The following is a 13,525-nucleotide window of genomic DNA, read 5'->3' as shown; positions in this document are numbered from 1 at the left end:
ACGGAGACATTGCTCTACTTAGTGTTTTTGTGTAACTGCTACGCGCCCTGCTGCCCAGTGGACCTCTCAGGCCTCGGTTGGGTGCCCAGCCTCCCCATACAATGCCTGGGCAGAGTAAGTGATCCTCAGAGGCCAGTAGGGAGGGAACTAGCCATCTGTGAATTGCAGCATGTGGCTGGTGGGCCTGAGCTGGGAACCTCCTGCCTCTTGGGAACATCAGCCTTGACCTGCCTCCTGCAATTAGTGGCCTAAACCAGGCCAGCCAATTCAGTAGCCCATGCCCTGGCCGGATGAAACTGAGCCCTTCTGCCATTTCAGGGAGTGGATACAGCAAGAAAGAGAATCCTAACCTGGTGGATCAGGCCCTTGGACCCTCAAGTTCAAAATCCTGTTTTGGCTGAGTCAGACCAGGGACTTGAACCTACCTCCCAGGTGAGTGCCCTAACCACTGGGTAGAACAGCAGGCTGCAGCTCTGTGAATGTTGACTTAGTTCTTCAAAGTGCAGCAGCCCCACCGGTCCCCTCCAATTCACACACCAGGAGAGCTGGCGAGCACTCCACCAGTGCAGTGGTTAGGGCACATCTCAGATATAGGAGCCCTGGCTTCACATCCTGCTCCAGATCAGGTAAAACAGTGACTTGAAGTTGGGTCTCCCACATGCCCAGTAAGTGCTTTAAACACATACATAATGGTTTTGTCATAAAATGCTGATCTGCTGCCTTCCCTCCCCGATCCGCGGTCCATTGTGACAGGAACTGTTCAGGAAGGATAGGCGGGGGAGAAAAGGTGCAGGAGTTGCTGTGTGTAAGGGAGCAATATGATTGCTCAGAGCTCCTGTATGAAACTGGAGAAAAGCCTGTGAAGAGTCTTTGGTTTAAATTTAGAGGCGAGAGCAACAAGGGTGATGTTGTGGTAGGCGTCTGCTATAGACCACCAGACCAGGAGGATGAGGTAGACAAGGCTTTCTTCAGACAACTAACAGAAGTTTCCAGATCACAGGTTCAATCACCCTGACATATGCTGGGAGAGCAATACAGCAATGCACAGACAGTCCAGGAGGTTTTTGGAGAGTGTTGGGGACAACTTCCTGTTGCAAGTGCTGGACGAACCAACTAGGGGCCGTGCTCCTCTTGACCTGCTGCTTACAAACAAGGAAGAATTGGTAGGGGACGTAGAAGCGGGTGGCAACCTGGGTAGCAGTGACCATGAGATGATCAAGTTCAAGATCCTGACAAAAGGAAGAAAGGAAAGCTGCAGAATACGGACTTCAGAAAAGCAGACTTTGACTCCCTCAGAGAACTGATGGGAGGATCTCCTGGGAGGCTAATATGAAGGGGTAAGGAGTTCAGGAGAGCTGGCTGTATTTTAAAGAAGCCTTATTGAGGGAACAGGAACAAACCATCCTGATGTGCAGAAAGAATAGCAAATATGGCAGGCGACCAGCTTGGCTTAACAGAGAAATCTTCGGTGAGCTTAAACACAAAAAGGAAGCTTACAAGAAGTGGAAACGTGGATAGATGACTAGGGAGGAGTATAAAAATATTGCTCGAGCATGCAGTGGTGTAATCAGGAAGGCCAAAGCACAACTGGAGTTGCAGCTAGCAAGGGATGTGAAAGGTAACATGAAGGGTTTCTACAGGCATGTTAGCAATAAGAAGGAGGTCAAGGAAAGTGTGGGACCCTTACTGAATGAGGGAGGCAACCTAGTGACAGAGGATATGGAAAAAGCTGAAGTACTCAATGCTTTTTTTTGCCTCAGACTTCACCGACAAGGTGAGCTCCCAGACTGCTGCACTGGGCAGCACAGTATGGGGAGGAGGTGAGCAGCCCTCTGTGGTGAAAGAAGAGGTTAAGGATTATTTAGAAAAGCTGGTCATGCACAAGTCCATGGGTCCAGATCTAATGCATCAGAGGGTGCTGAGGGAGTTGGCTGATGTGATTTCAGAGCCATTGGCCATTATCTTTGAAACCTCATGACAATCAGGGGAGGTCTTGGACGACTGGAAAAAGGCAAATATAGTGCCCATATTTAAAAAAGGGAAGCAGGAGAATCCGGGGAACTATGGACCGGTCAGCTTCACCTCAGTCCCTGGAAAAATCATGGAGCAGGTCCTCAAGGAATCCATTTTGAAGCACTTGGAGGAGAGGAATGTGATCAGGAACAGTCAACATGGATTCATCAAAGGCAAGTCATGCCTGACCAACCTGATTGCTTTCTATGATGAGCTAACTGGCTCTGTGGATATGGGGAAAGTGGTGGATGTGATATATCTTGACTTTAGCAAAGCTTTTGATATGGTCTCCCACAGTATTCTTTCCAGCAAGTTAAAAAATTATGGTTTGGATGAAAGGACTATAAGATGGATAGAAAGCTGGCTAGATCATAGGGCTCAACAAGTAATGCGCAACGGCTCAGTGTCTAATTGGCAGCCAGTATCAAGCGGATTGCCTCAGGGTTCGGGCCTGGGGCCGGTTTTGTTCAACATCTTCATTAATGATCTGGATGATGGGATGGATTGCACCCAGCAGATAGATATGCTGGAGGGTAGGGATAGGGCCCAGAGTGACCTAGGTTCAACAAGGACAAGTGCAGAGTCCTGCACTGAGGAAGGAAGAATCCCATGCACCACTACAGACTGGGGACCAACTGGCTAAGCGGCAGTTCTGCAGAAAAGGACCTGGGGATTACAGTGGATGAGAAGCTGGATATGAGTCAGCAGTGTGTCCTTGTTGCCAGGAAGGCTAATGGCACGTTGGGCTGCATTAGTAGGAGCATTGCAAGCAGATTGAGGGAAGTGATTATTCCCCTCTATTCAACACTGGTGAGGCCACATCTGCAGTACTGCATCCAGTTTTGGGCCCCCCCCCCCACTACAGAAAGGATGTGGACAAATTGAAGCAGTGGGGGCCCCCAGAGCTCTCAGCAGCAGGGAGATCTGGAGCTCCCAGCTGCTGGCTCTGGTGCTCCCAGCCACTGCAGGCAGTGGGGGGCACCTGGATCTGTCAGCTAGTGTGGGCAGAGAGGGCCCCGAGCTCTGAGCCGCTGGGGCTGTGGTGGGGTCCCGGGGTTGTCAGTTGCTGTGGCAGTAGGTTCTGGACACCCCTGTCTCCTGCAGTGAGGCTCAGGCTCTCATCACCCTCACCCCAGGGCTCAGGCTTCAGTTGTCCCCCTGTCAGTTCCTCCCACCCCCCACTATTTTTAGTAAATGTCAAAAAGTCACAGAAGCGCGTGATCTCTCTGTTTCTTGCCCACAACCCGTCTGTGACTTTTACTAAAAACCAGACTCTTAACCTTAGCCATGGCCAATCTAGGCACTGTAAACAACCCGCCTCCCTCTAGTGGCCCCACCTACAGCCAGTGCTTCGCAGAGGGCGTGGGGGCAAAAACAGCATGGAGCCCACTGTGCAGTGGAGGGATGGATCACAGAGCCTGGGTTTGAGGAGGCGATGCGGCCACCACCCTTGGGTAGCGTGCACATGCCTGTGGGTTAGGATGGCATGGTAGTAGCGCCTCTGCTTGGGGACCTGTCCCCCCCCTTCATTTCCCAGAGCCTTTTGCTCCAGGGGGCGCCCCACCCCACACATGGCGCTGCCAACGCTTTCAAACGCTGCCTGCCCTGAGGCCGTCCCCCTACCCACGTATGTAGTCCCTCAGTCCCTTGTCAGGTCCCCCCATTCTATCCTACTGAGGTGCCCTCCAGCGCCTTTCGTGCTGATTCACCATGCCAGGCCTCAAGGGCCCTTCCCAGTGCCCCCACCCACCCCCAGCACTGGCTCCCTGTGCTGAGGCTGTTTATTTCCCTTTCTCGCTCAATCACCCGGACTGCCTTCCTCCCCATCAGCGAACACAATTACCATGGGGCCTGGGTTGAGGGGGGTGAGGGGGGTGTCCATTACTGCTAGGTTGGCTCTGTGCTGCCTGCAGCTGTCTCTGCTCCCTGCTCATGCACCAGACACGTGATGAGCAGACTTTATACTGTGGAGCCGATCTCAGCGTCACCTCAAGCTTCCAGAACACACCGATGGTGCCCCCCCCCCCCCAGGGACATGTGGCTCTTAGGCATATGGCTACTCAGGGCCGGCTTTAGACCGATTCACCCAATTCCCATGAATCGAGCCCCACACCTACGAGGGCCCCGCAAGGTAAGCAAGGACCCTCCTCTGAAGTGCCGCCAGAAACAGCAGCAACCAATTGAACTGCCGCCGAATTGCCGCGGCTGTCTTCGGCAGCAGCTCCTTCGAATCGGGCCCGCACGGCCTAAAGCCAGCCCTGTGGCTACTTACCTGAGGCAGAGCCACCTGTGGCCTTGGGCAGGTCCTGTATCAGGCCTGCTGTGCCTAGTGGTTAATCCAGCCCTGCCTGAGTAGGGTGACCATATTTCCCAAGAGAAAATGGGACACCCTGCCAGCCACTTGCCTGAAGGCCCCGCCCCCTCCGGCGCAAGGCTGTTGCCTGTAGCTGGAACCCTGCGCCTCCCCCCCGGCTTTGCGCTACTCGCGAGGCTGTTGCCTGTTGCTGGAGCCCTGTGCCCCCTCCAGCGCCAGGTTGTTGCCTGTAGCTGGAACCCTGTGGGCCCCCGTGTGCCATTCGCAAGGCTGTTGCTCTGACACCCGCCCCAGCTCTTCTGCCCCTCCCTTCTCCCTCCCACACATTCCTCTGCACCACACCCCAGTTTTTTGACAAAAGTGGGTATTTGCCCCCTTTGCTCTTGCCAACCGATGAAGTCGGCAAGAGCAGCAAATGCCGCCTTTTGAAATAAAAGTGGGGACGGCCAAGACAGGGATTAAAAAAGGGACTGTCTCAGCCAAAATGGGAGATATGGTCACCCTATGCCTGAGCAGGTTCTTTACTGCCCAATGCCCCAGTATAGATAACTGGCCTTACCTGGTATAAACCCTTAGCCAACTTCCAGTCAGGCACTACTACAGCTTTGCCAATACCTGGCTGAGCTGGCTTGGGGCTTGGGATGGGTTGACCAAGAGGGTTAGACCACTCGGTGATTTTTGTAGCCTGGGGGGAGGCCTCACACATGAAGGGTCACAGATGGGGGAAAAAAACATCCCCTAGGCCCGGAATTAGTTGTACTGGGGATGCAAACTGCCACATGAGGGCGTAAGGCTTAGGTGCACTGCAGATTGCTGTAGTCAGCCTGTGGGGGATGCAAGGGACGCACTTGGGGTCCGTGTCTCCTTCACACCACGGTCCTGTTTCCTCTTCGCACAGGCATTTTGGAGGTGAGGTGTGGGGAGGGTGGGGGAAGAGCAATCCTGCTTGCCTTTCATGTGCTCAGCTTCCGCTTTGTGCTTCATCCCCTTTAACGGTTCTTCCCTTTGCTCTCCCTTTTGGGGTGCTTGTTCCGTCACTGTTAATGGGCTCCGTGACTGCATAAAGCAAGCTGTTGCCAACGAAGCAAGAAACAGCACATCCTGTGACCGAGTGCCAGGAAAAGAAACCAATAATAAGAGGGATCATTGCAAAACATGGCAGCAGAATGACACTGCTTGGCTGCAGTCAGTTGAAAACGTCCTATACATTCCGCCGTGTATGATTGTGATTTTACTGCGTGCCGGGAAAGGACATTTGTATCTGCGGCGATATGGTTTCACAAAACACGCAGCAGAATACAAAGCAGGCAAGGGAAGCAGGTTTTCTCGTAGCACAGATCCGCAGTGGTTAACCGCTTGGCATTCAGGGGCCCTGGATTTCCCGCTAGCGAGGATTAATTTGAAATGCATTAGAAGCTCTAGGTCACTTGCAGGAGAGGATTTAATTAAAGCAGAGATCAATTTTGTCAGCATGCTAACAGAGCACAGTCTGTACTCGTCCTGCGGGAGCCACGTCCTGCTTGCCCAGGAAGAAATGTTGCAGGGACGCTGTAGTTTTCACAGAAATGACCCGAGGGGGACAAACAGCCTCAGTGTGCCTTGCCAGGGCCAGGCTGGTGCTTTAGTACCAGAGCGCTGCTGCCACAATGCCTTATCCTACTCCCCACTGCATACGCCTGGCCCATGGCGCAGAAAGGGTAATGAAAAGGGTCTCATTAACCTAGTGGGATTCTGCAGAACCAGCACAAAAAGGGGATGTAATTGGATTTGTACAGTTGCTTTGATAATCAATTCATTAATTAGATTCTTGGACTGGGTTACTAGGATTGCTCATGCAACATTTGAGTATCTGATGGCTTTGTTAAACTCTTGGGGGTAGGAATTGGGATTTCCCACTGTTCTAGACTAATGCAAAAATACGTTACCGTTAACAGCAGGACTGCTAGAGTCCTTGGTTCCCAGGTTGAAATAGCATTCACAGTATTAATGGACATCAACTGGCACATTATCATCTAGCATCAGTGTGCCTGCAGTGGCGCCTAGAAGCTTCTCATCATTCAGATTAAAATCATTTTGTTCATCAGCTCTTCTAGCATTGCAGCACTTGGGTTCTGGTTTTATTTTCACTTCTAGCAGGAGATGGCAGCATCTGACAAGGTTTGCCCCGTCAACATGGAACAGCATCGCTGAGATGAACCAGCTGGCTGAGCTGTTTCAAAGTGGTGAGCAGAAAAGTGGGCAACTAATCCCATCAGAATTCACCACGCATCACTGTGGCATCTGACCTTCCTTTCTAAAAACCAGTTTGTCTGGCTTTTCCAACTTCCTTGGAACAGGGTCAGAGCTGGATTGGAGGCACCTGCCACAGGGAACAAACTTACAGTAAACTGAAAAGGTGGACTGTGTGATCCGCTACAAGGGGAACGAGCTCTGAGCCACTCTCTATCCTGTTTTGTCATAGCTCAATGAGGTGTCTCATCTTAGTGAGAGGCAGATTTACAGTGAAACACAGGGTGCCCTGGCATGGGGGACCCGCAACAACAGGGGGCCGGGCAGCTGCGGGGGCAGCTCCCCCCTCCCATGCCACCTCACCCAAGCGTGCTGCGTTCCCGCCCCTCCCGCTCCCTCTCAGTGCTTCCCCCACCATCAAACAGCTGTTTGACGGCGCTCCGGGAGGGATCGGGAGGAGCAGGGCTGCATGGCGCTTGGGGGGAGGAGGCGGAGAAGAGGCTGGGGCGAGGCCTTGGGGAAGGGGTTGGAATCGGGGCAGGGTGAAGCAGAGGTGGGGCCCCCACACATACCCTCCCTAGCCCTCAGCTGTGAGCCACTCAGGGCAGGGGCCTGGGAGCACTCCCATCACCCCAGCCCATGCCCCTGGCCCCCTGCCCTGACTCCTGCACCCACCTCACACACATCCAGCCCTCTGCCCTGCCTGACTCCTGCACCCTCCCGACATCCCCCTCCCCACCCTGAGCACCAAACCGGAGCTCCTGCACCCCCCCCCCACATTCCCACCTGCACTAAACAGGAGCTGCCCCAGGTAAGCGCTCCACACCCCAACCTCCTGCCCCATCCCTGAGCCCCCTCCTGCATCCTAACTCCTGGCCAGACCCTGCACCCCAACCCCCAGCCCACTCCTGCACCCCCAGCCCAGACTCCTGCACCCCCTCACACAAACCGAGCCCCCTGCCCTCCCTGACTCCTGCTCCCCCCCCCACATCCCCACCTGCACCCCTCACACCAAACAGGAGCTGCTCCAGGTAAGCACTCCTCACCCCAACCCCCTGTCCCAGCCCTGAGCCCCCTCCTGCATCCTAACTCCTGGCCAGACCTTGCACCCCAACCCCCAGCCCACTCCTCCACCCTAACTCCCTCCCAGACCCTGCACCTCCAGCCACCTGCCCTCCCTGACTCCTGCACCCCCCCTTACGCTCTCCCAGCCCTGACTCCTGCACCCCCCCTTACGCTCTCCCAGCTCTGACTCCTGCACCCCTCTCACACACCCACTGCCCCCTGCTGTCCCCCCCACACCTCCTGCCCTCCCTGACTCTTGCACCCCCCCCCACCCTCAGCCCCCTGCCCACCCTGACTTCTGCTTCTTACCCCCCACATCCCCACCTGCACCCCTCGCACCAAACGGGAGCTGATCCCGGTAAGTGCTCCACACCCCAACCCCCTGTCCCAGCCCTGAGCCCCTTCCTGCAACCTAACTCCTGGCCAGACCCTGCACCCCAACCCCCAGCCTTCTCCTGCACCCTAACTTCCTCCCAGCCCTCGCATCCCCAGCCCCGAGCCCCAAGTCCTGGCCAGACCCTGCACCCCCAACGCTTTTTTACATTTTTTAAAAATAAAGCACTCGTAGCCAAAGAGCTTTACAATAGTCAGCTAACAGTACAAACAATATTTGGAAAGATTAAGTGGTCCGCCTAGACCCGCAGCGATTTTTCAAGTGGTCTGTGGAAAAATAAGTTAGACTACAAAAACAATCAAGGTACCTCACTTTAATTTCATTTACTTCCTATTACTTATAGGAGGAGGATGAAGAAAAAAAGAATGAAAAATGGTGGATAGGGGGAGCTAAGAGAGAATGTTAGAGGAGGGATAGCTCAGTGGTTTGAGCATTAGCCTGCTAAACCCAGTGTTGTGAGCTCAATCCTTGAGGGGGCCATTTAGGGAACAGGGGTAAAAATCTGGGGATTGGTCCTGCTTCGAGCAGGGGGTTGGACTAGATGACCTCCTGAGATCCCTTCCAACCCTGATATTCTATGATTCTTGGCTGGGTCCCAAGGAGGGGGCCCCAGAAATGAAGCTGAGCACTGGGTCCCATTAACTCTAAATCCACCACTGATCTTCGTGGGGGAGAAGAAATGTTTACTGCAGGTATAACATGGAGCCAAGTGATTTCTGATTCTGTAGTCCTCCTCTGGTTGAACTGCTGAACTGCAGCTCTAACTTCCTATTATTGCATCCCGCAGAATTGTCATACCCTAAAACAGGGTTTGATTTGTAATGAAAGAGGAGCTGAGGCTATGGACTGCAAAGCCTAGAGGTGCCAGGGATCAGGCCTGACAAGCCCTGGCACAAATTAAGCACTGCCCTAACCTAGCCCTTTAAATGGTATGTGCAGTGTAGTTGTAGCTCTGCCAGTCCCAGGATATTAGAGAGACTTGGTGGGTGAAGTAATATTGTTTATTGGCCCAATTTCTGTTGGCGAGAGAGACAAGCTTTCAAGCTTACACAGAGCTCTTCTTCAGGCAGGGCTGGCGCCAGCTTTTTTGCCACCTGAAGCTGTGAAGGGGAAAAAAACCCACCCCAATTGAGCTGCTGCTGAAGAGGACAAGAGGGAGTGAAGGACTTGCCGCCGAAGACCTGGATGTGCCGCCCCTTTCTATTGGCCGCCCCGGGCACCTGCTTCCTTCGCTGGTGCCTGGAGCCAGCCCTGTCTGCGGGTCTTGGAAAGCTACAAGGAGTATCACAGCTAAATAAATGCGAGGTGGAACAGAGAGTTAAGCCTAAATTGTTAGCACATACTGTATGGGCCCATTCAAGGGAGAGTGGGCCCGTTAACATCTCTGCAGTCATAGGACAAAAGGAGGGGGTTAGTGGGTTACACTGTCTATACGGGCTTGTCTACACTTACTTTTATAGCGCTCTAACTTGCTGCACTCAGGGAGGGTGAACCCCCCTGAGTGAGTGCAGCAAGTCTGAGTGCTTTAAAGTGCTAGTGTAGACAGGCTCCGAGCACGGGGAGCCGTGCTCCCAGCGCTCGGAGCTAATCCCCTCGTGGAGGTGGATTACCAGGAGTGCTGGTAACTTTTGGCTACACCAAAGTTCCGGGCCAGGTCTCTACCTCAGCCCCCCTGCTGTTGCCATGTGCCTCCCCCGGAGCATCCCACCTGTCACCCCCGGGCAATTTAAAAGGGCCTGCGGGGCCCCCGCTGCCACCTCTGGCAGCGCAATGGGGCTAAGGCAGCTTCCTACCTGCCTGCTCCACTTCCAGAAGTGGCTGGGACATCCCTGCGGCCCCTGGGGGAGGGTGCGTCTCCGCATGTCGCCCCTGCCCCAAGCTGCAGCCAATGGGAGCTGCAGGGGCAGTGCCTGCTGGCAGTGGCACATGGAGACACCCTCACCCTCCACCCCCCCCAGCCTAGGAGCTGCTGCCAGAGTGGGGTGTGGTTCGCTTTCAGGAACCGACCGAGGTAAGCGCTACACCCCAACCCCATGTCCCTGCCTGATGGAACCCACAGCCTGCACCCAAACTCCCTCCCAGAGCCTGCACCTCAACCTCCTGCCCCAGCCCAGAGCCTTGGGGGAGGGGCAGCACAAGAGAGAGCGGAGGCATAGGGCCAGGAGCACCAGAACAGGCAGGGCCAGGGGGCCATGGCCCTCTGCCTTTCTACCAGCCATAGGGGCAAGCAACAGGGGCATAGGTGCTGGAACGAGGGGTGCTGCTACACCCCCTGGCTTGAAGTGGTTGCCATCATATACAGGGTTTACAGTTGGGGGTGCTGAGAGCCATTGACCCAACTATACAAATTGTTCCAGCAGCCCTGGACAGGGGCAGAGAGGAGCTAGCAGGTGGCATGGGAACAGGGGCAGGGTGAGGGCAGGGCCTTGGGGAGATGAGGGGCCTCAGGGGAAGGGGATCCAGGGCATTGGGAGGTTCCGGGGTCACAGTTCAGGTGCCTGTGTGGCTCCCTCACACTTTTAGGGCACTTCCAATGCTCCTGCATAGGGTAATATAAGGCAGAGTGAGAGAACTATTGAGCATGAGCAAGTGACAGACAGTGAGATGGGCAGCTTTGGCATGGGCCGAGGGATGTGCTGGCCGCCGCTTCCCGCCGCCCCCATGGGCCTGAAGCAGCGAACCATGGCCAGTGGGAACCGCGATCGGCCAAACCTGGGGACCCAGCAGGTAAACAAAACGGCCCTGGCCTACCAGAGTGCTTACCCAGGCGGACCGCGTGCCCAAGGTTGCAATCCCTGCGTTAAGCTTTGCTCCACTCAGCCACTCAACACCTAAAGCCCTTTAAAATTTGGGCCAAGTGCCTGCCTTTGCATGTACCCAAATTATCTCTGTGTATATATAATATGCCTGCATGAAGCTGGTCTTTTCACATGCATGCGCATGCCAGTCAGGGGCTATTTTTCATTGTACAAAGTTTTCTCAGAATATTTGCACTGCGTATTGGATTGGCAGATGTGTTCGATTCACGGGCAGGAAAGGACTGGAGGAATTAGTAAGGCTACTGGCCTTTCACATTAAGGTCACATATTTGATTCCTACACCTTAGGAGTGACCAAAAAACTTGTAGGTGGCCCCAATCTAGCTCCTAGTGGAGAAGTATCCACATCGCCAAAACTATAGTCAGTATTGGCACCAGCCCGTGCCTTGGACAACACAATCTCAGGCCAGGGGTCAGACTGAGTGGGCGTTCTGGTCATAACTGGGGCCTAGCAGGCCCACTTTAGTTCTTAGCCTAACTGCTGAAAAGTGAGTAAAGGTGAATTGTCACAATGAGCTGCTCTATAAAATTATTTCAGGAAAGATGTCAGGAGACAAGAGGACTGAATTAATTTAAACACAGGGTTTTACAGATACCACTCAAAACCAGTGTTAAGATGATGACTGGAAAACAAGAGGCACAGAGAACCGGAAATAAATGGACCAGAATTGGTGCTTCAGAAATTAGGCTTAACAGATGGGCAAACTAATGAGAGGATGAACCATTCCATCTATTACCCTTTTGGGGGCCTTAAAAAGAGAAAAATGGAACTTTAAAATTCCTGCAGCTAAGGTGGAAGGATTGTTGCCATGACACACGGCTTTGATACTCCGCTTTGAACACCATTGCTGCACCAGTGAGGACCCCAGCCTGATACATGTGAGATCCTGCTGTCTTCCCTTCCCTCATGTTTTCCTTTCCCTTCTCCCCCTCTATCTTCCTTCTGTCTTGCTTTTCATGTGATTCTGAAATCAGCTGCACGCAGGGCACCGGCACGGCAAGATGAGACAGCCCATCCACCTCTGCCAGAGGACGACCAGTGAAGAGGGACCTGACCAGACCAACCAGATGATGTCCCTGACCAGGGAAGGTGAGCCAGAGTCCAGAACACTTGCTGTTGTGGCTGGCCTGCCAGCTGTCCATGACTGACCAGTTCTATATACTAAGAACATCAACAGAAACCATATTTCCCTCATCTTTACTATCCTCTCTCTCCTATGTGTTTTGTCTAAAGCAGCAAAATGACTACCGTAATTCCTGACTCAGAATTGAACAACAGAACTAACCCTTCCCCACCCAGGGCTGTTTGACAAAATAAGAGACTAACCAAAATTCACACTCTCTAAAAAGTGACTGACAGGTTTTGGATAATCGTCCAAATCCACTCTCAGTGCCATTTGCCTGGCTTTTTTTCCTTTTGTTTCAATTAATAAAATTTTAACCTTTGGCATGAATTTCAATGTGTTTGCCATAGTACTAAGCAGGCTGAGATCTCTGTATACCCAAACCTGCACCTTGTTTAACACAGGTGTTGGACAAGGACAGGGTCATGTTAAAACTCTGGGCTCAAATATTCCATTTAAACCACTGCCTCATCCACAGGCACTGCCCCTGCAGCTCCAAGTGGAGCACCGGAGGAGCACATAGGAGCTGGAGCGGGGCCATGCCGTGACTTCTGGGAGCCTTGTGGTGCAGCCTCCGACCTAGCACCCTGTCTGGAGCGGGGCTGGGCCAAGTGGTGGGGCCCCCTACCCACCCCTGCTCTAAACTAACAGAACAGTGGGGAGAGAATTCTCATGCCTTGGAGGGTTGAAGTGCCCAACCCATCCTGTATCTTTTCCTTGCCATTAAATAGGATCAGTCCGTGGTGTGGTCACGCTAACATTTCATGAGCTCTGCATTATTTTTTGTTTAAAAAGTCAGCCCGATGCTTTACGGATGACCCTTCAGATGACTGGAATCAGAAGCCTGGGTAATTTCTAGTAGAGGAATGGGGCATGGGACAGATTGGACACCTTGCTATGTTGCATTTTAAAAAGGAATTTAGTACTAAGTAGTTCATTAGTTTCTAGAAACCTACCCACATAGGCAATGTGTGTGGGGCAGTATGTGGGGTCACAGGTCTGTCCCAGATTTCTGCCAGGGTGGGAGTCAAGCTGAGTATGCCTGAGGGGATGTGCCTGGGAAAGATACTGACACCATGTGCTCCCACTAGAGTCCGGCTAGGTGGTGCCTGGAACTGGGAAGAGGGATCAAGCTGGCAGCAGGCTCAACAGTGGAGTCTGCCTGGTGTGTGGGAGGCTGCAGAAAGGAGCTTGAGGCAATGCGGAGTGGGGGAGGCAGAAGGGACCAGAGGCAATGGGGGGGAGGGGTACAAGTGCAGTTCCCCTGAAACTGACAATATTTTATTTCATTTTTTCTAAATGACCTAATCCAGCAGAGTACTTAAACCTGCTAAGTCCAAGCACGGGAGCAGTTCCATTAATTTCAATGGGACGACTCACATGCTTATAACTGAGCATATGCTTAAGAGTCTGCTCGATTGGGGCCTTAATGTTGGAATAGAATAAATAATAATTAAGAACCGGAGAGTCACACTAACTTTGTAAAGTTAATAGCAAAAGTGCATCAGCTGTGAAACTTTGATCCAAATTCAAGTTCCTAAACTTCAGATACAAACCCAAGCCAGTTC

General features: G+C 53.0%; 1 long non-coding RNA gene across 1 annotated transcript; it reads left to right on the top strand.

The window, feature by feature from the left end:
• Nucleotides 1–4,050: 4,050 nt before the first annotated feature.
• Nucleotides 4,051–9,142, top strand: LOC123368749. The gene is made up of 3 exons (XR_006578879.1): nt 4,051–4,144; nt 6,461–6,549; nt 9,082–9,142. It is a non-coding gene; the product is annotated as an uncharacterized LOC123368749 (long non-coding RNA).
• The last annotated feature ends 4,383 nt before the right edge of the window (nt 9,143–13,525 follow it).

The sequence above is a fragment of the Mauremys mutica genome, chromosome 4 (genome assembly GCF_020497125.1).
Source record: "Mauremys mutica isolate MM-2020 ecotype Southern chromosome 4, ASM2049712v1, whole genome shotgun sequence".
NCBI classification, from domain to species: Eukaryota; Metazoa; Chordata; order Testudines; family Geoemydidae; genus Mauremys; species Mauremys mutica.
This window is presented reverse-complemented; position numbering and strand designations above follow the sequence as displayed.